The sequence below is a fragment of the Sus scrofa genome, chromosome 5 (genome assembly GCF_054392235.1).
Source record: "Sus scrofa isolate SSC_HxYL_T2T_F1_AM1 chromosome 5, Sscrofa_HxYL_maternal_Yorkshire_Landrace_v2.0, whole genome shotgun sequence".
Taxonomy (NCBI): Eukaryota; Metazoa; Chordata; class Mammalia; order Artiodactyla; family Suidae; genus Sus; species Sus scrofa.
The window spans coordinates 101980387-102003508 of record NC_139387.1 but is presented as its reverse complement, the minus strand read 5'-3'; the positions used below and the strand labels follow the sequence as shown (position 1 = coordinate 102003508).

Sequence of the window (23122 nt, the reverse complement as noted above, 5' to 3'; positions counted from 1 at the left end):
ACTATTTCTCCACCCCTTAACTCTGAGCTGGCTTTACAAGTTGACTTAATCAATAAAATGTAATAGAAGTAACAGGTTAGTGTTGAGACTGACTGTCAAAAGATTTTGCATGCTTCCACTCTTATTCTTGGAATCCTGGGACCCAGTATGTGAATGAGTCCAGGAGGATATACAAACATGTGAAGCACATTGAAATCCTCCCAGCTGAGGCCATTTTAAACCAGCCAGCCTCCATCCAATACGGTGACTACATTCACATAAGTGTGAATGACCCCAGTTAAAACCAAAGAACTACTTAGGTAGGCCAAACAAAATTGCCAAACCATAGAATCATGATTAAAGAAGCAGTGGTTGTTTGAAGTCACTGAGTTTTGAAATGGCTCCTTATGCAGCAATAGCTAATTGATAATGCTCTTTCATCCCTAATCAATTTATATAATCCAAAATAAAATGCTTCTGTGATTAAACAAAATTATTGTTCTTACTGGCTCTTATTTCTGTAACTATTCAAATTTGCAACATAATTGGGTTTTCTTTAAAAATAAAATGTGACTCATAAAAGCATGCAGATTGGCTTCTGTAAGTAAGTTACACTCTTACTTCTGACAGCAATAAGCTGTGTGACCTTAGAAAAATCATTTAACTATTATTTGCCCTAGAACCTTCATACGTGAAATGAGAACACTGGAAAATCACATTTTAGGGAATTAAATGTATTCTATTCATGTATATATATTATACATAAAGATACATACATACATATGCAATTGTACATGTGTTTTTGTGTGTATGTTTTTCTACATATATGTATTTTAAAAGAACTTTAAAGAACAAAATATAAATGAAGATGAGTCAGAAAAGGTGTTAGTTCCCCCAAAATACATAAAATAGGTGTTTCATATTTCCAAACCATCTAGGAAAGCCCAAATATATGGAAATCTATAATTAGTATAGAAAGATGAAGAAATAAAAGCAGTAAAAATGTGTAACAGGAGTTCCCATTGTGGCTCAGCAGTTAACGAACCAGATAGGATCCAAGAGGATGCAGCTTTGCTCCCTGGCCTTGCTCAGTGGTTTAAGGATCCAGCATTGCCATGAGCTGTGGTGTAGGTCACAGACGTGGCTCGGATCTGGTGTTGCTGCTGTGGTGGTGTAGGCTGGCAGCTGTAGCTCTGATTGGACCCCTAGCCTAGGAACCTCCATATGCCAGGGGTACAGCCCTAAAACAAACAAACAAACAAAACCCAAAAAAATTTTTAAAAATGTTTAACAAATGCTCTGATACAACCGTTTCTTTGAAAGCCAACTGCCCAGTCTATGGCTGATATACAAGTGAAAGATGCAAGTAGAACTTTGTAAATAGTACAGTGAGAGAAAAACTTGTAAGTATTGATTGAATAAATCATATAACTTTGGAGGTAGCAGAAACTATAAAACTCAAATCAGCTCCCAGAATTCCTTTATATAACGCAGTTCATTTCAACAAAAAGTATTGAGAATCTCCACTATGGAGCATACTATGCATGGATTATGAAACTTCTAGAACAATCAAAGAACTTATATAGAGTCAACCAATTAGTAGTTGAGACCAGAAGACAAGTTTCCTCATTTCCATTTTAGCGTTCTTTCTACCAGATGAGGTAGCTGTAAGAAACAGTGACAAAAGAACTATCTGTGACAGGTTATAATTATATATTACTTACATATTAAACAAAAAATTAATTTAGTATATTGCAAGAGAACCAGTTATTCAACATAATCTTATTCTGAAAAGATTTTTTTGGAGGAAATAAGGTGAAGTTTCCCAATTTAACTGGAAGAGCCATATAATCAAACTCATATATCTATGTTTGGATTTCTGGGATCCTATCTATGCAGCATCTAAATTGTTCTGCCAATCACAGTCAGGAACTGGGTTATGAGCTGCTGAAATCAGTTCGTGCCTCACCCATTTTGCTCCCTATCTTAAAAAAGTTCCCTTCATCCCTTCGATAGGAGGAAGGTTTTCTCTTTTCTGATACCTGCTCTCTTTGTGTTACAAAACTCTCCATCTTCCTGTGCCACAAGTGTCTCCTAAAATTAGCTCTTCTCTCTGACTTATAATACATCTTCTCTTCTCTTTCTCTTTCTCAAGTATACTCTACCATGTTTTGCAGACTCTCCTTTAATTTGAGATGGTACTCCTACTTGGGGCGAAAGGAGATGTTCACATCTCTTGATTTTATGAAATAATGGTAATAAAATGATGGTAGTTGCTTTTTAATGTCTGTATTTGGGGGAAAAAAAGACTTCTAAGTGCTAAGAGAACCCACCCTTCAACGATCTTCCTCACTGCTTCAAGAAATTCACAAGTCCAGGAATCAAACAATGGAGTTTCAGATTGTCAAAAGTTCCAGATTGATAAAGCAGGTATACAGTCATCCCTGAGTATGAGTGAAGTGGGGAGGGATTATTTCCAGAACCCTCATGGATACCAAAGTCCATGGACAGATGCTCAAATTCTTTATATAATATAGCTGTAGTAATTTTTTTTCATATAAGCTACACACATCTTCATATATACATTAAATCATCTCTGTATTACTTATGATACCTCATACAATGTAAATGGTATGAAAATCGTTGCTGGAAAGCAGCAAGTTCAAGTTTTGCTTTATGCAAATCTCTGTAATATTTTTCTATTCTTTTCAATCTACAGGTGTATGGGTCAAATGCAGAATGCACAAATACAAGGGGCTAACTACAGTTACAAATTCTTAACAGAGTTAGAACGCTTTACAATTTGTTAATTGTTATTCCAAGAATTAATTAAACTGTACATATAATATCAGAGGAATGTTTTATTTAATAAATTCAAAAGAGAGTTAAAAAAGTAGGCAAACATTGTTGACAGTGAATTATTGATAAATAATAATATTTTCAAAATGTTTGACACTTTCTTGAAAACTTTCACAAATGTTATTCTTTTAATAAGGCCAGGCTATGTTTCTGGTCTCATTTTACATGAATAAACTGGAGTTAAGTGAGATTCACCAAGGATTTAATCATTGGAGGATCCAATTAGGATCTAATGAGGAATTCAGACAAAATATTTTGACTTTGATTCTGGGGTTGTTTCCATTTTCTCAAAATATCTCATGTCAAGAGGTTCAAATGGCATATTTCATGGGCCCCAATTCACACAAGGCTAGGCAAAAAATGACACTTAAAACTTTCAAAGAATGTAAACCTTTGGAACACAAAACCTAAAGTCTTATTTTGCTTTTATACTCTTGCTTCCATTTCTTAAATTTCTTTAAATATTTTGATAAGAATTATACTTGGAAGTTCCTGTCATGGCTCAGCAGTAATGAACCTAACATCCATGAGTACATGGGTTTGATCCCTGGCCTTGCTCAGCGGGTTAAGGATCTGGCGTTCCCATGAGCTGAGTTGTAGGTCACAGACGTGGCTCAAATCTGGTATTGCTGTGGCTTTGGCTGTGGCTGGCAGCTGAGGCTCCAACTCAATTCCTGGCCTGGGAACTCCCATATGCCATGGGTACAGCCCTAAAAAGAAAAAAAAAAAAGAATAACACTTGGACTTAAAATATTAGGGTGCAGTGCTTTGGGCAGGAAACTCTTCTGCACACTGTATAGCCATATAGATTTTTATCTCTTCCTTGGGAAAAATACTATTATGTCAGAGAAATTTCAACAACAAATCAATAACTAAGATTTATACAGGAAGTTAGTTACAAAAGGCTGCTGCATGATGTGTGTGTGCCTATGTTTCTGAAAAGGTTTTTATTAATGAGCATTGTGATACTCTATTTGGAATGCTTTACTCCTAAATATGATTTCTACGTGTCCTGAAAGAAATTTGCAATAAATAACTTGATTTCATCATAGCTTACCCAATAAGGAAGGAAAGTGAGACGTGAATCAGTACAAAATCAAAAGACATTTTGAAGTTTGCTATATGCCTATACTCATCTAATCATTATTTATTTGTTTAACAACTATTTATTGGAAACCAATTATATGTTCAGCAACAAGACAGGTCTTGAAGGTAGACTGGTGAATGAAAAAAATTACAGATTTTTTTTTCTTCAAAGAGCTTACATGTCTAATGTAATAGTGGGAAGAGATAACATATATATATAAAACATGTATATAAGTTATATACATATAAGTGTGAACAGATAAGTTATATAGGTAAGTTATATATATACATAAGTTTGTGTGTGTGTGTGTGTATATATGTACAGTTGCAATGAAAGATAGATTCAGGAAGTTATATAACAAGATAAGAAGGCTATAGAAGCAACATTAGAAGCGTTAAAGAAGCCTTCTGAATGAGGAGAATTGCTAAAGAGTGAGTAGGATTTAAGCATTCAAAAGAGTGAAAACAGCCAACAATTATAAAAATGTGGAACTTGAAATATGGCATTTAGGACAGGGCAGGTCATTGGACTGAAGTTACTACATAGCTCTGATGAAAGAGGAGAAGGAATTTGAGAGTACTGTCGAAAGTGCTGGATGATGGAAATTAATGTAAAGTGAAGTGATAGAGAGAATGTAAGAAACCAAAGAGCTTCACCTTATAAAGGAAAAAAAGGAGGAAGTGAGAGGGGAAAGTGGGATACTGTAATTGAAAATTTTAACATATAGTTTCAGAATCAGAGAAGAAAGAAATAACTGCATTCTCCATTATAAGCATCTTACAAACAAAAATAATAACTAGAACCATGAAAAAAGATTGACATTCCAAATGGTGGACTATTCTTTAAAATAAAAGAAAATGCCTCACCTATAAAAATATTTCTAGAAATATAGTATTAGAAGATTTTCAGTTATTACATTCAATTATATTAAAAATTATTGTATCTGGTGGACACATGCACACTAGGATATACGGCATACCGATATACGGCATACCAATACGGTATGTATATGGGCCAGTGGGGACCTGCTATATAGTGCAGGGAACTTGGGCCATTGTTCTGTGATAATCTATGTGGAACAAGAATCTGAAAGAGAATTGATGTGCTTACATGTGTAGCTGAATCACTTTGTTGTACAGTTGAAATTATTACATCATTATAAAACAACTATACTTCGATAAGACTTTAAAAATGAAAAAATAAAATAAAATAAAAAAGGAGATAATCATCAAGAAAAAAATCAACAGCAATCCCAAAAAGATTATGCAAATTTTTAAAAAGTTAATTGCCAAATTATAAACCATAATGAAAGTTGCAGAATGAATATTGAGAAAATCCTATCAGTAAAGTTGGAAGAGAAAAATCAGGACGTGCTCCTAGAAATTAAAGTAAATTAAAATTTACCCCTGGAACCTTCCCAGTACACTTAAAACTCCAGTGAAGGATGGCTGAATCGGAAAGTTCTCAACAAATCCAAGGTTTGGCTTGGTTAAGAGATGATGTGGATTATGCTGAAAATAGGTTTTGAATCATATGGACTCGTTTGGTACTTGTTAGCAGGGTATTGGTTTATTTTTCGAATAAAATATCTGTGGTTAAGACTGGACTTCTAGTATTAGCGTGTAGTTGTTCCTCTAATTTAACTAAATATTCTGGGACCTTTGTCTCTGTTGTTAGTTCAGCTGGTTACAGGCAGGCCAGCAAGGTCTTTGTGCTGCAGAGCTTGCATAGCCACAATCAATGACATGTCGGCCAGCATTTGCCATGCTTGGTTGAAACAACAGTTTATTTAGAAAGTTTGGGCCTCCAGATCATGGCCAGTGAAAGCACCCAGATCAAGAGTAACAAGTTCAACCACCGCCAAAAATGCTAGGTAGCTCTACCTAACAGGCTTTTTTTGTCTGATATTGATTTTCCTTCCCAGGGAATTGTCTGATTTCATCATTATGGGATATGACATTGATTCCATTATTACTTCACAAATATGACTTTAAATGTACTAAGCAGAGTTTCCCATTTCTCTTCTTGGTAGTCCATACTGTCTTTTAGAATGGCCCTGAGCTGCTATTTTAGATTCTTGCAGGATATCAGAGAGGGAATCTGAATTTATCACCTACCTCTTATAGCCTGAATATTGAGGACATTTTGGGGGATGCTAGAAGTTCAGGGTTCCCAGTTAAAATATTAATGTGGCCCAATATAAGTTAAAACTTGAACATCAAAGATTTAAACTTGCTACATACGAGGACTAATTAATGAAGAGCTCTTCCACTGCTTTTCCATTTGACAGCCCAATTTTGCCTATTCAGACACCCGGAAAGAAGGAACAGTGTCTCACAGTGCGTTACTACAACTTTAATGCTGTGATCTTATCCATTAGGGCCTCCATACACAACATCATATTAAGAAATGTACTATCTCCATCAAATCAGCACTGCATTTTGCTATTATACATTTGGTCAATATGTTCTCTTTGATGTCTATTTCTTCAGGCCCTTTGAGGGCACAGCAAGAAAGTAGACATCTGCAAAACTAGGAAGAGAGCCTTTACCAGAACTTGCCCAAGTTGGAATCTTGTCCCCGATTTCTAGCTTCCAGAGCTACAAGAACATATATTTCTGTTTTTAAGCCACCTCACAGTGGTATCTTGTTATGGCTGACGAAGTTAGGATACGCATAAACACAGTTAGTATAAATCCTATATTTTTTGCTCTGTCAGATGAGCTGATCTATAAGAAGTAACTTAGCAGTAAAGAGCACACCTACTCTCTAGATCTCAATTTCTAATAACATTCTCCAGTAAAAGTAACCAGGAATCTTTGGAGAACTAGCTGATTCTCAGACTAGGGAAGAAAATAATACAAGATAAGTTTGAAGCAATTGTAGTGTCAGAAAGCAGTAAAGTTCTCAAAAAACAGACACAGAGAAAAATAAAAACAAAAATAAGAAAGTACTCAAAACCAACCAAATAAATATTGTATACTGGAATCAAAAAAAGACATCAGATGAAAAATAAGAAAATCGGAATAAACTATGGACCACAGTTAATAACAATGCATCAGTATTCATTTATTGAAGGTAACCATATGTCATGCTAATATAAAATGTTAATAATAATAAAATTTGCAGAGTAAGATGGCAGAGGAGTAAGAGGTCACACTCACCTTCTCCCACAAATACACAAAAAAACACATCTACATGTAAAATGACGCACACAGAACATCCACTGAATGCTGGCAGAAGAACTTAAACCTCCAAAAAGGACAAGAAACTCTTGACATAACTGGGCAGAACAAAAGAAAAAAAAAAAAAAAGAAAAGGAATCAGGACAGGACTAGCATTTCCAAGAGGGAGTTGTGAAGGAGAAAAGGAACCCACATCCTGGAAAGCCACCCAGAAAGATCAGCCCAGAGGGACCTCAAAGCCACCCAGAAAGATCAGCCCAGAGGGACCTCAAAGTCACCGAGAAAAGTGCAGCAGCTGGACTGAAAACAACAAAGCAGAGCAAGAGCCATACAGATCATCTGAACCACTGGCCCAGACACCACAGCTTGAGATGCTTAGGCAGGGGCTGGGCGCTGAGACTTAGGCTCTAGAGGTCAGTCCTGGGGAGAAGACTGGGGTTGGTAGTGTTGAGATAGCCTAAGGGGCTAGGGAGCAGTGCGCCACAGGCAGGGGACAGGAATGCCACAGCAGAGAGAACCTGGGAGAAGGCCCGGACTCCAGGAGAGGCAAGGTGCCATTGTTGGGGAGGGGCGGACACCATCGGAAACTCCCTGCACCTGAGCGTGCACAGGCCCGTGGGCTCTCAGAGGGCGGGGCGGTTCTGGTGCAGGCCAAGAAGCCTCTTGCTCGTTTAGGGGAGATTGGGCGCTTCTTGGGCAGGCTACCAGTGGCCAGGCACCTCTTATGAGGGCTAAGGGCCTCAGGGGGCTAAGTGCGACAGGGTGCCTCTTGCACGATTTACAAGCAGCAGGGACAGACCACAGCAGTCGTCTCAGAGGCCAGAGGGAGGTGTGGCTTGCCATCATTGGGGGCCTGTGAGTGGGCTCCACCTGTGACCCCAGTCACCTGAGGGGTTAGCAAAACATAAAAAAAGTACCATACGCTGTTGCTCTCACTCCCCTGGGAACACACCTGCCCTGCAGCTGCCACTGCCAAACACTCTGGGCAGCACCCAGTCACTTGGTCACTGTCCCTTCCCAAGACCCTACAACTAGGAGCAGCTGGTGCAGCACCTCCTGCGTGGGCTAAGTGGGATGGATTGCTTCATGCAAGGTCTACGGGTTGCAGGGGCAAACCACTGCAATTATCACTGCCCCAGAGGTGACCATGGTCTGCTCCTACTAGGGGTCCCTGAACAGGCACCACCTGTGGTTCCAAGCACCTCCAAGGAGGGCACTGCAATTGAACACAAGCTGTTGTTGCTCTCACTCCCTTGGGAACTCACACACCCTGCTGCTTCTATTGCCAAATGCTCTGGTCACCTTGGAGATCTGCCTAGAGCTCGTTACCACCTTCCAGGGCCCTGCAACTAGGAGCAGCCTTCACCACCTTCCTGCAGTCCTTTCTGCTGTTGAGAACCCAACAAACAGGCACTAAGTGCTGGCCCTTCCCATTGCCTCCTTCTCCCTGAAAACACACTGAGCATTCTGGGGATAACAGCCTGCTTACACCAAAGAAAGAAACAGCTAAGATTCAAACTCCCACACCAAAAATAAATAGTAACTCCCCCCACCAAAATACAAAGGGGTACTCTTGCATAGAAGTAGCCTCATAAGACTACAGTTTGGCTTCCTCAAACTCACAGAGAAAGAAAAACACAAGCAAGATGAAGAAGCACAGAAACCATTCCCAGTTAAAGGAAGAGGAGAATTCACCTAAAACAGTCAGCAATGAAACAGAGCTCTGCAGTCTGACAGATATTGAGTTCAAAAGGGAGACAGTGAAAATGCTGAAGGGATTAAGAGAGGATATGAACAGTAATGCAGATTCCCTCAGAAAGGAACTAGAAGTATAAGGAGGAGCCAAGAAAGACTAGAAAATTCATTTGCAGAGATTCAAACTGAGCTAAAGGCAATAATGAGCAGAATGAATAATGCAGAGGAACAGATTAGTGACATGGAAGATAGAATAACGGAAATCACCCTACCAGGACAGCAGACAGAAAAAGCCAAATAAAAAAACATGAAAGCAATATAAGAGACCTATGTGATAATATAAAGCGGGCCAATCTACTCATAATATGAATTCCAGAAAGAGAAGAAAAAGAAAAGGGGATTGAAAATATATTTGAAGAAATTATGGCTGAAAACTTTGCAAATCTCAAGGATACTGATATCAAAATACAGGAAACATAGAGGGCCCCAAACAAGTTGAACCCAAATGGGTCCAAACCAAAACATAGTGTAATAAAAATGGCAAAAGTTAAAGATGAAGAGAGGATTCTAAAGGCAGCAGTAGAAAAGCAAAGTGTTAATTATAAAGGAACCACCGTGAGGCTATCAGTAGATTTCTCTAGAGAAACAGTATAGGCCAGAGGGAGTGGCAAGATATATTAAAAGTGCTGAAAGGAAAAAAAATTGCAACCTAGAACACTCTATCCAGCAAGAATATAATTTAAAATAGAAGGGGGTGTTCCCGTCGTGGCGCAGTGGTTAACGAATCCGACTAGGAACCATGAGGTTGCAGGTTTGGTCCCTGCCCTTGCTCAGTGGGTTAACGATCCAGCGTTGCAGTGAGCTGTGGAGTAGGTTGCAGATGCAGCTCGGATCCCACGTTGCTGTGGCTCTGGTGTAGGCCGGTGGCTACGGCTCCGATTCAACCCCTAGCCTGGGAACCTCCATATGCCGCAGGAGCGACCCAAGAAATAGCAACAACAACAACAACAATAACAACAACAACAAAAAAGACAAAAAATAAAAAAAATTAAAAAATAAAAAAAATAAAATAGAAGGGGAAATAAAGAATTTCCCAACAAACAAAAGCTAAAAGAATACAGCAATACTAAACCCATTCTAAAAGAAATACTGGGAAACCACTGACTGATTAAGATGGCAGAATAGAAGGACTGGAGCTCAACTTCTCTCCTAAAAACAACAAAATTCACAACTAAAGACTGAGCACTCTTCACCAAAATGGACTGGAAACCTTAAAAAAGATATCCTACTCCAGAAGAAAAAGAGGAGGACACAAAAAGAGGCAGGAGGGGCGATTCCGCGATATAAACAACCCCATACCTCCTGGGTGGGAAGCTCCACAGACTGGAAACTAACTGGTTCACAGAGACTCACCTACAGGAGTGAGAGTTCTGAGCCACACATCAAACTCTCATGTGTGGGGATCTGGCACAAGGAGAAAGAGCCCCAGAGCATCTGGCATTGAAAGCCAGTGGGGCTTGTGCACAGGAGCTCCACGGGACTGGGGGAAATGGAGACCCCATTCTTAAAAGGCGCACATGGACTTTCACGTGCACTGGGTCCCAGGACAGAGCAAGGTCTCCATAGGAATTGGGGTCGAACCTGACTGCAGTTCTTGGAGGACATCCTGGGAAAACAGGGGTGAATATGGCTTGTTGTGAGAGAAGGACATTGAAGGCAAAACTCTCAGGAATATTCAGCAGCAGTGCCTTTCTCTGGAGGTGGCCATTTTGGGAAAATCTGGCCCCACCCATCAGCACTGAGAAGCCCCAGGGCAAACAACAACCCAGGTGGGATCACAGCCCCGCCCCTTAGTAAACAGGCTGCCTAAAGACCCCTCAGGCACACAGCTGCCTCTAATCCCATCCAGAGACTAAGCCCCACCCACCAGAGGGATTAGAATCAGCTCCTCCTACCAGGGGGCAGGCATCAGCCCCTCCCATCAGGAAGCCTACAGCAAGCCCCCACACTGACTTCAGCCACAGGGGGGCAGACATCAGAAGTAAGAGAAGCTATAACTCTATTATCTGTAAGAAGGTCACCACACCAAACACCTATAAAAATGAAAAGACAGAGAACTATAACTCAGATGAGGGAGAAAGGAAAAACCCCAGAAAAACAGCTAAGCCATGATGAGATTCTCAGCCTCCAGGAAAAAGACTGTTGATGCTGAAGATGATGCAAGACATTGGAAATAAACTGGAGGCAAAGATGGATAACTTACAGGAAACACTGACCAAAGAGATACAAGATATAAAACATAAACAAGAAGAGATGTGAAATACAATAACTGAAATAAAAAATTCACTAGAAGCAGCCAACAGCAGAACACAGGAGGCAGAAGAACGAATAAGCAAGGTGGAGGACAGATTAGTGGAAATTATGGATGCAGAACAGAAAAGAGAAAAGAGATTGAAAAGAAATGAAGAGAGTCTCAGAGAACTTTGGGACAATGTGAAACACACCAACATCTGTATTATAGGGGTGCCAGAAGGAGAAGAGCAAGAGAAGGAGACAGAAAAAATATTCCAAGAGATAATAGCCGAAAATTTCCCTAACATGGGGAAGGAATCACTCCCTCAAATCTAGGAAGCACAACAAGTACCATATAAAATAAACCCAAGGAGGAACACCCTGAGACACATATTAATCAAACTGACCAAAATTAAAGACAAAGAGAAAATCTTGAAAGCAGCTAGGGAAAAGAGACAAATAACATACAAGGGAACCCTGATAAGGCTATCAGCAGATTTTTCAACAGAAGGGAGTGGCATGATATACTCAAAGTGATGAAAGGAAAAAACCTCCAAGCAAGATTACTCTACCCAGCAAGGCTCTCGTTCAGATTTGAAGGAGAAATCAAAACCTTCACAGATAAGCAAAAGCTGAGAGAATTCAGTGACACTAAACCAGCCTTACAACAAATACTAAAGGAATTTCTATAGGCAGAAAAAAACAAGGGAAGAAGGAAAGGAAAAAGAGCAACAAAAACAAATCCAAAGTAATTAATAAAATGGCACTAAAAACATATATATCAAGAATGTGAATGGACTAAACGCCCCAGCCAAAAGACATAGACTGGCTGAATGGATACAAAAACAAGACCCATATATATGCTGTCTTCAAGAGACCCACTTCACTTCTAGGGACATATACAAATTGAAAGTGAGAGGATGGAAGAAAATATTTCATGCAAATGGGGATCAAAAGAAAGCTGGAGTAGCAATACTCATATCAGACAAAATAGACTTTAAAATGAAGAATATTTTCAGGGACAAAAAAGGACATTACATAATGATAAGAGGATCAATCCAAGAAGATAATATAACAATTTTAAATATCTACGCACCCAACACAGGTTCACCACAATATATAAGGCTACTGCTAACAACCTTAAAAGGAGCAATCGACAATAACACAATCATAGTGGGGGACTTTAACACCCCACTTACAGCAATGGACAGATCAACCAGACAGAAAATCAATAAGGAAACACAGGCCCTGAATGAAGCATTAGACAAGATGGACTTAATAGATATTTATAGGACATTTCATCCAAAAGCAACAGAATACACATTCTTCTCAAGTGCACATGGAACATTCTCTAAGACTGATCATATCCTGGGCTACAAATCCAACCTCAGTAACTTTAAGGAAATTGAAATCATATCAAGCATCTTTTCCAACCACAACACTATACAACTGGAAATCAACAACAAGAAAAAACTGCAAAAAACACAAACACATGGAGACTAAACAACATGCTACTAAACAACCAATGGATCACTGAAGAAATCAAAGAGGAAATTAAAAAATACCTAGCAGCAAATGACAATGAAGATACGACACTCCAAAACCTATGGGATGCAGCAAAAGCCATTCTAAGAGGAAAGTTTATAGCAATACAAGCCCACCTCAGGAAACAAGAAAAAGCCCAAATAAACAAGCTAACTTTACATCTAAAGCAGCTCGAGAGAGAAGAACAGACAAGACCTAAAGTTAGTAGAAGGAAAGAAATCATAAAGACCAGAGCAGAAATCAATGAAATAGAATTGAAGAAAACCATAGAAAAGATCAATGAAACGAAAAGCTGGTTCTTTGAAAAGATCAACAAAATTGATAAACCCTTAGCCAGACTTATCAAGCAAAAAAGAGAGAGGACTCAAATCAATAAAATTAGAAATGAAAAAGGAGAAGTAACAACGGACATCACAGAAATACAAAGGATCATAAGAGACTACCATAAGCAACTATATGCCAATAAAATGGACAACCTAGAAGAAATGGACAAATTCTTAGAAAAGTACAATCTTCCAAGAATAAACCAAGATGAAATAGAAAAGATGAATGGACCCATCACAAGCACTGAAATTGAAACTAGGATTAAAAAACTTCCAACAAACAAAAGTCCAGGACCAGATGGCTTCATAGGTGAATTCTATCAAACATTTAGAGAGGAGCTAACATCTCTCCTTCTGAAACTATTTCAAAAAATTGCAGAGGAAGGGATACTCCCAAACACATTCTATGAGGCCACCATCACCCTGATACAAAAACCAGACAAAGATACCACAAAAAAAGAAAACTACAGGCCAATTTCACTAATGAACATCGATGCAAAAATCCTCAACAAAATACTAGCAAACTGCATCCAACAATACATTAAAAGGATTGTACATCATGATCAAGTGGGATTTATCCCAGGGATGCAAGGGTTCTTCAATATCCACAAATCCATCAGTGTGATACACCACATTAACAAGCTGAAGAATAAAAACCATATGATCCTCTCAATAGACGCAGAAAAAGCCTTTGACAAAATCCAACAATTTCTGATAAAAACCCTTCAGAAAATGGGCATAACGGGAACCTACCTCAACATGATAAAGGCCATATACGACAAACCCACAGTGAACATCATTCTCAATGGTGAAAAGCTGAACGAATTCCTGCTGAGATCAGGAACAAGACAAGGATGTCTGCTTTCACCACTACTCTTCAACATAGTTCTGGAAGTCCTAGCCACAGCAATCAGAGAAGTAAAAGAAATAAAAGCAATCCAAATTAGAAAGGAAGAAGTAAAACTCGCTATTTGCAGATGAAATGATACTATACCTAGAGAATCCTAAGACTCTACCAGAAACCTATTAGAGCTCATCCACGAATTTGGCAAAGTCGCAGGATACAAGATCAATACACAGAAATCGACAGCATTTCTATATACTAACAATGAAAAAGCAAAAAAGGAAATTAGGGAAGCAATCCCGTTTACCATCACATCCAAAAGAATAAAATACCTAGGAGTAAACCTACCTAAAGAAACAAAAGACCTATACTCTGAAAACTACAAGCCACTGATGAAAGAAATCAAAGATAACACAAATAGATGGAAAGATATACCATGCTTGTGGATTGGAAGAGTTAATATTATCAAAATGACTATACTATGTAAGGCAATCTACAGATTAAATGCAACCCCTATCAAATTACCAAGGACATTTTTCACAGAACTTGAACAAAATATTTTAAAGTTTGTTTGGAAGCACAAAAGACCCAGAATAGCCAAAGACATCCTGAAAAAGAAAAATGGAGCTGGAGGAATCAGGCTCCTGGACTTCAGACTATAGCACAAAGCAACAGTCATCAAAACTGCATGGTACTGGCACAAAGACAGAAATAGAGATCAGTGGAACAGGATAGAAAGCCCAGAATTCAACTGACGCACCTACAGCCAACTAATCTATGACAAAGGAGGCAAGAATATACAATGGAGAAAGGACAGCTTGTTCTATAAATGGTGCTGGGAAAACTGGACAGCCACATGGAAAAGAATGAAATTAGAACACTCCCTAACACCATACACAAAAATAAACTCCAAATGGATTAAAGACCTAGGTAGAAGACCAGACACTATCAAACTCCTAGAGGAAAACATAGGCCAAACACTCTCTGACATAAATGACAGCAACATCTTTTCAGATCCACCTATCAGAGAATTGACAATAAAAAGAAAAATAAACAAATGGGATCTAATCAAACTTCAAAGTTTTTTCACAGCAAAGGAAACCCTAAACAACACAAAAAGACAACCCACAGAATGGGAGAAAATCTTTGCAAGTGAATCGACTGACAAGGGATTCATCTCCAAAATTTATAAACACCTTCTGCAGCTCAATAACAAAAAAAACAAACAACCCCATCCAAAAATGGACAGAAGATCTAAATAGACAATTCTCCAAAGAAGACATACAGATGGCCAAGAAACACATGAAAAATTTTCAACATCACTCATTATTAGAGAGATGCAAATCAAAACCTCTCTGAGGTAACACCTTACACCAGCCAGAATGGCTATCATCCAAAAGTCTACAAACAATAAGTGCTGGAGAGGATATGGAGAAAAAGGAACACTAGTACACTGTTGGTGGGATTGTAAATTGGTACAACCACTGTGGAAAGCAGTATGGAGATGCCTCAGAAAACTAAATATAGAACTACCATTTGATCCAGCAATCCCACTCCTGGGCATCTATCCAGAGAAAACCATGACTCGCAAAGACACATGTACTCCAATGTTCATTGCAGCGCTATTTACAATAGCCAAGACGTGAAAACAACCTAAATGTCCATCGACAAAGGAGTGGATCCAGAAGAGGTGGTACATATACACAATGGAATATTACTCAGCCATTAAAAAGAACAAAATACCAGCATTTTTTTGCAACCTGGATGGACCTAGAAACTATCATGCTAGGTGAAGTCAACCATACAATGAAATACCAACATCAAATGCTTTCACTGACATGTGGAATCTGATAAAAAGGACAGACGGAACTTCTTTGCAGAACAGATGCTGACTCACAGACATTGAAAAACTTATGGTCTCCGGAGGAGACAGTTTGGGGGGTGGGGGAAAGTGCCTGGGCTGTGGGATGGAAATCCTGTGAAATGAGATTGTTATGATCATTATACAGCTACAGATGTGATAAATTCATTTGAGTAACAATAAAAATGGAAAAAAAGAAATTAAATTAACTGCTATATTAAAAAAAATAAAAGAAATACTGAAAGGCTTTTCTAAATTAAAAAAAAAAAAAGAAGAATTAACGCGGAGGAAACCACAATTGGAAAGCAATTACTTAAATAAACCAGTATACAGATCTACACATGAACATGTTAAAAAAAAAAAAAAAGACATCAAAATCATACAATGTGGGGAAGGAAAGTAAGAAAACATAGATTCTGTTTTTATTTTAATGATGTGTTTGAGCCCTATGTTACTATCATGCTAAAGCAAGCAGATATGGGAAGTGGTTAATGTACTTAAAGAAACAGGACAACCACAAATCAAAACCAAACATTACATTCACAAAAATGGAAAAGAAAAGTACTCTAGCATAAAATAAATGGAAACCATCCAACCAAAAAAAGAAAAGAAGAAATGAGAAACAAAGAATCAACTGGAAAACAAAATTTAAAATGGCAATAAATACATATCTATCAATAATCACATTAAATGTCAATGGACTGAATGCTCCAATCAAAAGACACAGAGTGGCAGATTGGATAAAAAAAGAAACCTTCAATCTGCCGTCTACAAGAAACTCACCTTAGGGCAAAGGACACATATAGACTGAAAGTGAGGGCATGGGAAAAGATATTTTATGCCAATGGACAAGACAGGAAAGCAGGAGTTGAAATACTCATATCAGACAAAATAGTTTAAAATGAAGGCCATAAAGAAAGACAAAGAAGGACACTATTTAATGGTTAAAGGATCCATTCAAGAAGAGGATATTACAATCATCAATATATATGCCCCTAATATAGGAGCATCCAGATACTTACAACAAATACCAACAGACGTAAAAGGAGAAATTGATGAGAATACAATCATAGTAGGAGACTTTAACACCCCACGCACATCAACGGAAAGATCCTCTAGACAGAAAATCAATAAGGTAACAGGAATCCTAAATGGCACAGTATAAAAGTTAGACTTAACCGACATTTTCAGGACATTACATCCAAAAAAACCAGAATATACATTCTTCTCAAGTGCACATGGAATATAGAGATTCAAAAAACAATAGAAAAAATCAATCAAACCAAGAGCTGGTTTTGAAAAGGTAAACAAAATTGGCAAACCTCTGGATAGACTCACCAAGAAGAAGAGAAAAAAAACCAAATAATCAAAATAAGAAATGAAAAAGGAAAAGTCACAACCGATACTACGGAAATACAAAAAACCATGAGAGAATACTATGGACAATTGTATGCTAACAAATTTGAAAACCTTGAAGAAACGGACAACTTTCTAGAGACTTCTAGCCTTCCAAAACTGAATCAAGAAGAAACAGATCAACTGAACACACTGACCACTAGAAATGAAATTGAATATGTCATAAAAACACTTCCTACAAATAAAAGTCAATGACCAGATGGCTTCACAGGCGAATTCTACCACACATACAAACAGGAACTTACACCCATTCTCCTTAAAATTTTCCAAAAGTTTCCAGAAGAAGGAACACTCCAAAAGACATTCTATGATGCCATCATCACCCTAATTCCAAAGCCAGACAAAGGTACCACTAAAAAAATAAAACTATAGGCCAATATCTTTGATGAATATATATGTAAAAATTCTCAACAAAATTTTAGCCAACTGAATCCAACAATATATAAAAAAGATCATACACCACGACAAGGTGAGATTCATCCCAGCTGCACAAGGATGGTTCAACATATGCAAATCAATCAATGTCATATACCACATTAACAAAAGAAAAGTCAAAAACCACATGATCATCTCAATAGATCCAGAAAAAGCATTTGACAAAGTCCAACATCCATTCATGATCAAAACTCTTACCACAGTGGGTATAGAGGGAACATACCTTAATATGATAAAAGCCATTTACGACAAACCCACAGCAAATATAATACTCAATGGAGAAAAATTGAAAGCCTTCCCACTAAATTCTGAAACAAGACAAGGATGACCACTCTCACGACTGTAATTCAGTATAGTACCGGAAGTCCTAGTCACGGCAATCAGATAAACAAAAGAAATAAAAGGCATCCAAATAGGAAGAGAAGAGGTAAAACTGCCATTATATGCAAATGACATGATACTATATATAGAAAGCCCCAAGGAATCAACCCTAAAACTACTTGAACTGATCAATAAATTGAACAAAGTAGCAGGATATAAGATTAACAATCAGAAATCAGTCACATTTCTGTATACTAACACGGAAATATGAGAAAAGGAATGCGAAAATGCAATAACTTTTAAAATTGTATCCCAAAAAATAAAATACCTGGGAAATAACCTGACCAAGCAAGTGAAAGACTTATATGCTGAAAACTATAAACCATTAATCAAAGAAATTAAAGAGGATTCAAAGAAATGCAAAGATACTCTATGCTCCTGGGTGGGAAAAATTAATATTGTAAAAATGGCCATACTACCCAAAGCAATCTACAGATTCAATGTGATCCCTATCAAATTACCCAATGACATTTTTCACAGAACTAGAACAAACAATCCAAAAATGCATATGGAACCACAAAAGACCCAGAATTGCCAAGCAATTCTGAGGAACAAAAACCAAGCAAGAGGCATCATAACTCTCTCAGACTTTAGGCAATATCACAAAGCTACAGTCATCAAGACAGTGTGGTACTGGTACCAAAACAGACATACAGACCAATGGAACAGAACAGAGAACCCAGAAATAAACTCAGACACCTATGGTCAATTAATCTTTCACAAAGGAGGTAAGAACATAAAATGGGACAAAACAGTCTCTTCAGCAAGTATTGCTGGGAAACCTGGACAGCTGCATGCAAATCAATGAAACTAGAATACATCCTCACACCATACACAAAAACAAACTCAAAATGGCTTTAAGACTTAAATATAAGACAAGACAACATCAAACTCTTGAAAGAGAACATAGGTAAAACATTCTCTGACATCAACCTCATGAATGTTTTCTCAGGTCAGCCTCCCAAAGCAACAGAAATAAAAGCAATAATAAATCAATGGGGCCTAATCAAACTAACAAGCTTTTGCACAGCAAACAAAACCAAAAAGAAAACAAAAAGACAGCTTACAGAATGGGAGAAAATAGTTACAAATGATGCAACAGACAAAAGTTTAATCTCTAAAGTATACAAACAACTTACACAACTCAACATTGAAAAAGCCAGCAACCCAATAGAAAAATGGGCAAAAGACCTGAATAGACATTTCTCCAAGGAAGATATACAAATGGCCAACAATCACATGAATAAGTGTTCAACATCACTGATTTTTAGAGAAATGAAAATCAAAACTACCACGAGATACCACCTCACACCAGTCAGAGTGGCCCTCATTAATAAGTACACAAATAACAAATGCTGGAGGGGGTGTGGAGAAAAGGGGACCCTCCTGCACTGTTGCTGGGAATGGAACCTGGTACGATCACTATGGAGAACAGCATGGAGGTATCTTAGAAAACTACACATAGAACTACCATATGACCCAACAATCCCACTCTTGCGCATAAATCCGGACAAAACTTTTCTTTAAAAAGACGCATGCACCCGCATGTCCATTGCAGTGCTAATCACAATAGCCCAGACACGGAAACAACCCAAATGTCTGCTGACAGATGATTGGATTAGGAAGAGGTGGTATATATACACAATGGAATACTACTCAGCCATATAAAAGAACAAAATAATGCCATTTGTGGCAACATGGATGGAACTAGAGACTCTCATACTGAGTGAAGTAAGTCAGAAAGAGAAAGACAAATACCATATATATCACTTATAACCAGAATCTAATATATGGCACAAATGAACCTTTCCACAGAAAAGAAAACCATGGATTTGGAGAATAGACTTGTGGTTGCCAAGGGGGAGGGGGAGGGAGTGGGATGGATGGGGAGCCTGGGGTTAAGAGATGCGGACTATTGCCTTTGGAATGGATTAGCAATGAGATCCTGCTGTGTAGCACTGGGAACTATGTCTGGTCACTTATGATGGAGCATGATATTGTGAGAAAAATGAATGTATACATGTATGTGTAACTGGGTCACCATGCTGTACAGTAGAAAATTGACAGAACATTGTAAACTAGTGCTAATGGAAAAAATAAAATCATTATATAATAATAATAATAAAGTTTGGTGTGTGGCATATAGTTACTCTCCAGTATATTCTCAATAGTTCCATAAATCTAAAATGGTTCTAAACAACAAAGTGTATTAAAATACATGTATTAAGTCAAGTCCTTTTTATTTGCATGTGAGGTTTTTCTTTTATTTGGAAAATAAAGTTTTATTCATCATATTATATCTTCTCTGATATTTTCAGCAATAACAAAGGTTCTCAAAGTATCATCCTTAGGCAGCAGTAGCAACAACTGAGAATTTATTAGAAATGCAAATTCTTGGATCCCATTTCAGATCTACTGGATCACAAATTCTGAAGTTGAAATAATATGTGTTTTATCAAGCTCCTCAGGTGATTCTAATACATGCTTAATTTGAGAACCATTATCCTATAATATTAACTGCATATTTTAAGAGTAAAAATAACCTGAAAAAGTAACCTCATTATTTAGGGATTCAAACATTTTAGGACTGAGTACTCAGATAAAACAAATGTTCATTAAGAGATCAATAATCATAGGTTAATCATCTGCAAATTTGATAAGCAATGATTCCATACTATAAAACATTATGGGAGCATTTCCATGATAAGACTGCAAGTTAAATGTTATGCTCTCACTTATGAATCAGAAAAAAAGTGGATTAGACAAATTAAATGACTTGGTCAAAGTCATACGGCTGCAGTTAAAATCATAGGTGTATATCCAAAGAGTTATAAAATTCTAAAGTATGGGCACTTTCGTCTATACCATTTGCTTTCCATTAAAAAGAAAAATTGAATACATTACACAGTCAAAAATTGATGAACCAGACTTCAAATCTTGACTTAATCACTTTTTTTGCTCTTTGATTTTGTCATTAAAATCATTGACTCTCAATTTCCTCATATTTGAAATAAGGCTGATAATATTTGCTTATTCTACACTTTTCTTATAAATATTAAGTTAATGCATGGTGATACATGTTAAACATTAAAGACAATTGGAAAAGGCTATTATATTTCTGACTCCTTTACCAGATTTTATTACTGTCATGTTAATGGGACTTTTGGCAAAGATACTTTGTCTCAGTTTCTTACAAATATGAAGACTCATGAAGTATAAACAAAGGATAAAAATAGAAGAAAAAGAAGCACATGTTAGATACACTTCAATTCTTTTTTTAGATAGAGGAGAGTCTGATGAGATGTGTAGCCTGACATTACACAGGCCCGTGTGCATGGATAATCCAAAAATCTCAAATGAGATAACAAATTAAGCTGGTTCTGTGTAATGTGGAGGAGGAAAAAGAATACATAATTATCTGTCACATAGATTTTTAAATACTTCAAAGTCAATTTAGATGTGGATTTAATACATTTCTTGTATTAAAAGCAGGGTAATACAGAAACTGAGGAGGGTTCTAAGTAAATAAAGTAATTACAAGCTAATCACCTTAATTCATACAAAGCACAAGACATTCAAGAGCAGAGATTAGAACTGATCCTATGCAAATTATTTTTGGATGACTTACAAGAGATTCATAGTCAAGAGCCAGTGAATAATACAAGCTGGCATTTTGGACTCATGAATTCAAATTTAAGCATGAAAATCATACTGTGATTCTAATATACTTAATGCAGTTTTTTGATAAAATGAGCTTTAGAGAGATTATCTCAGCTTTTTAAATCACTCTCTTTCACTCTTAAGCAAAAAACAAAACAAAACAAAACTTTAACTTGTAACTTAACAGAAATAGGTTATAGTATGCTTCAAAGATATACTTCCAGAATGTTCCAGAAATAACCTGTCTGCCATGACCATCTCAAGACATACTTTACAGGTGCACCAGTCAGGATTCTGTCAGGGAGGCAGAACCTCTAGGTGTGATGCCGAGTAAGTGATTTATTATAAAGGTTAAACCTCACCCCATTAGTGGAGCCTGGTGGAGAACTCCACAAAAAGTTGTTTCTTTTCAGTCTGGAAGTGGTCCTAAAGTCACTGCAGGGCAGCAGGGCCAGGAGAAAGGAAGAAAAGCTCAGACAGTCCAAGGAAAACCCAGAAAAACTCTATCTCACAAGGGCAAACAGGAACTACCGCAGTCTTTCCACAAACCACTGCTCTGTGGATCTGGGCAATGTGCAGAAGCAGCCAGTGATTTCACCACAGAACTTCCCCTTTATCTGGCCCAGCCCTCACAGAAGATGAAGGAGCTGAGGGCCTGCTAACTGTCCCACAACACCAAGATAAGCCAGCCTATCAGCACAGTTGGGCAAGCTTTAGTGGTGCCTGGAGTCCAACGCTGACCTTCAGAACACAATAGGTGCTGCTTGGCTTCTGCCTTCCAAACCGTATGCATTTTTCCCTTGTAGTTAACCCTAATTCAGATTTATGCAGAGAAGGAAATTCTGGAAAACAGTCCCAGCTTAACTACTCGACAGTATAAAACCACCTTAACAAGATTTTTTGATGAATCCCTCCCAAGTAATGGAGGGTCTAAGGCTAAAATAGGCAGTGAAATAATGCCATAGCCTTTACTCAGAATTAAAGGGTCCAGCATCAGAATGTCAACTCCAGCATTTCCTAGTTGTATGACGTCTTCGAAAAGTTGTGTGACTTCTTCAAAACGTTACTTAAACATTTCTGAGACTGTTTCCTCATCTGCTACGGTTAAATGAGATAATGTAACTAACCACCTAACAGGGTTTCTGACTCACAGTAAGTGCTTAATAAATAGGAACTATTACTCAGGTAATTGATACCCAAGCTAGGCCTTGAAATATGGGACACATGAATTTTATCCAGAACTTTATTTTCAACTTTAAGCTATGCATGACTTGGCATTCACCCAAAGATTTAATTGAACTATAAAAACAAAGTAATCTGGGACCTATTCTATATAATTAATCAAAAATTGACCACATGCTCTTTTCCATTAATGAGAAAGCTATCACAGAAATAAACTGCTATTTAGTTTACAGTTAAAATCAAGGACATAAAGGCGCTAAATAATGCAGAAGAAAAAAACTTGTATAAAACCATCATCTTTAATCATGCCTAAGAATTACAATCAGAAAAAAAAATATCATCTTCTGGGATGACTGATGGAGGTTCATTAATTATCCC

At 37.6% G+C, this 23122-nt stretch overlaps 1 long non-coding RNA gene across 1 annotated transcript in view; it reads right to left on the bottom strand.

Moving 5' to 3' along the window:
* Positions 1–22193, bottom strand: part of LOC106507545 (uncharacterized) — a 92550-nt gene extending 70357 nt beyond the window's left edge. The window contains exon 1 of the long non-coding RNA XR_001303592.3: positions 21925–22193. This is a non-coding gene — a long non-coding RNA (uncharacterized LOC106507545). The remainder of the gene's footprint in view (positions 1–21924) is intronic.
* Between the last annotated feature and the right edge of the window lie 929 nt (positions 22194–23122).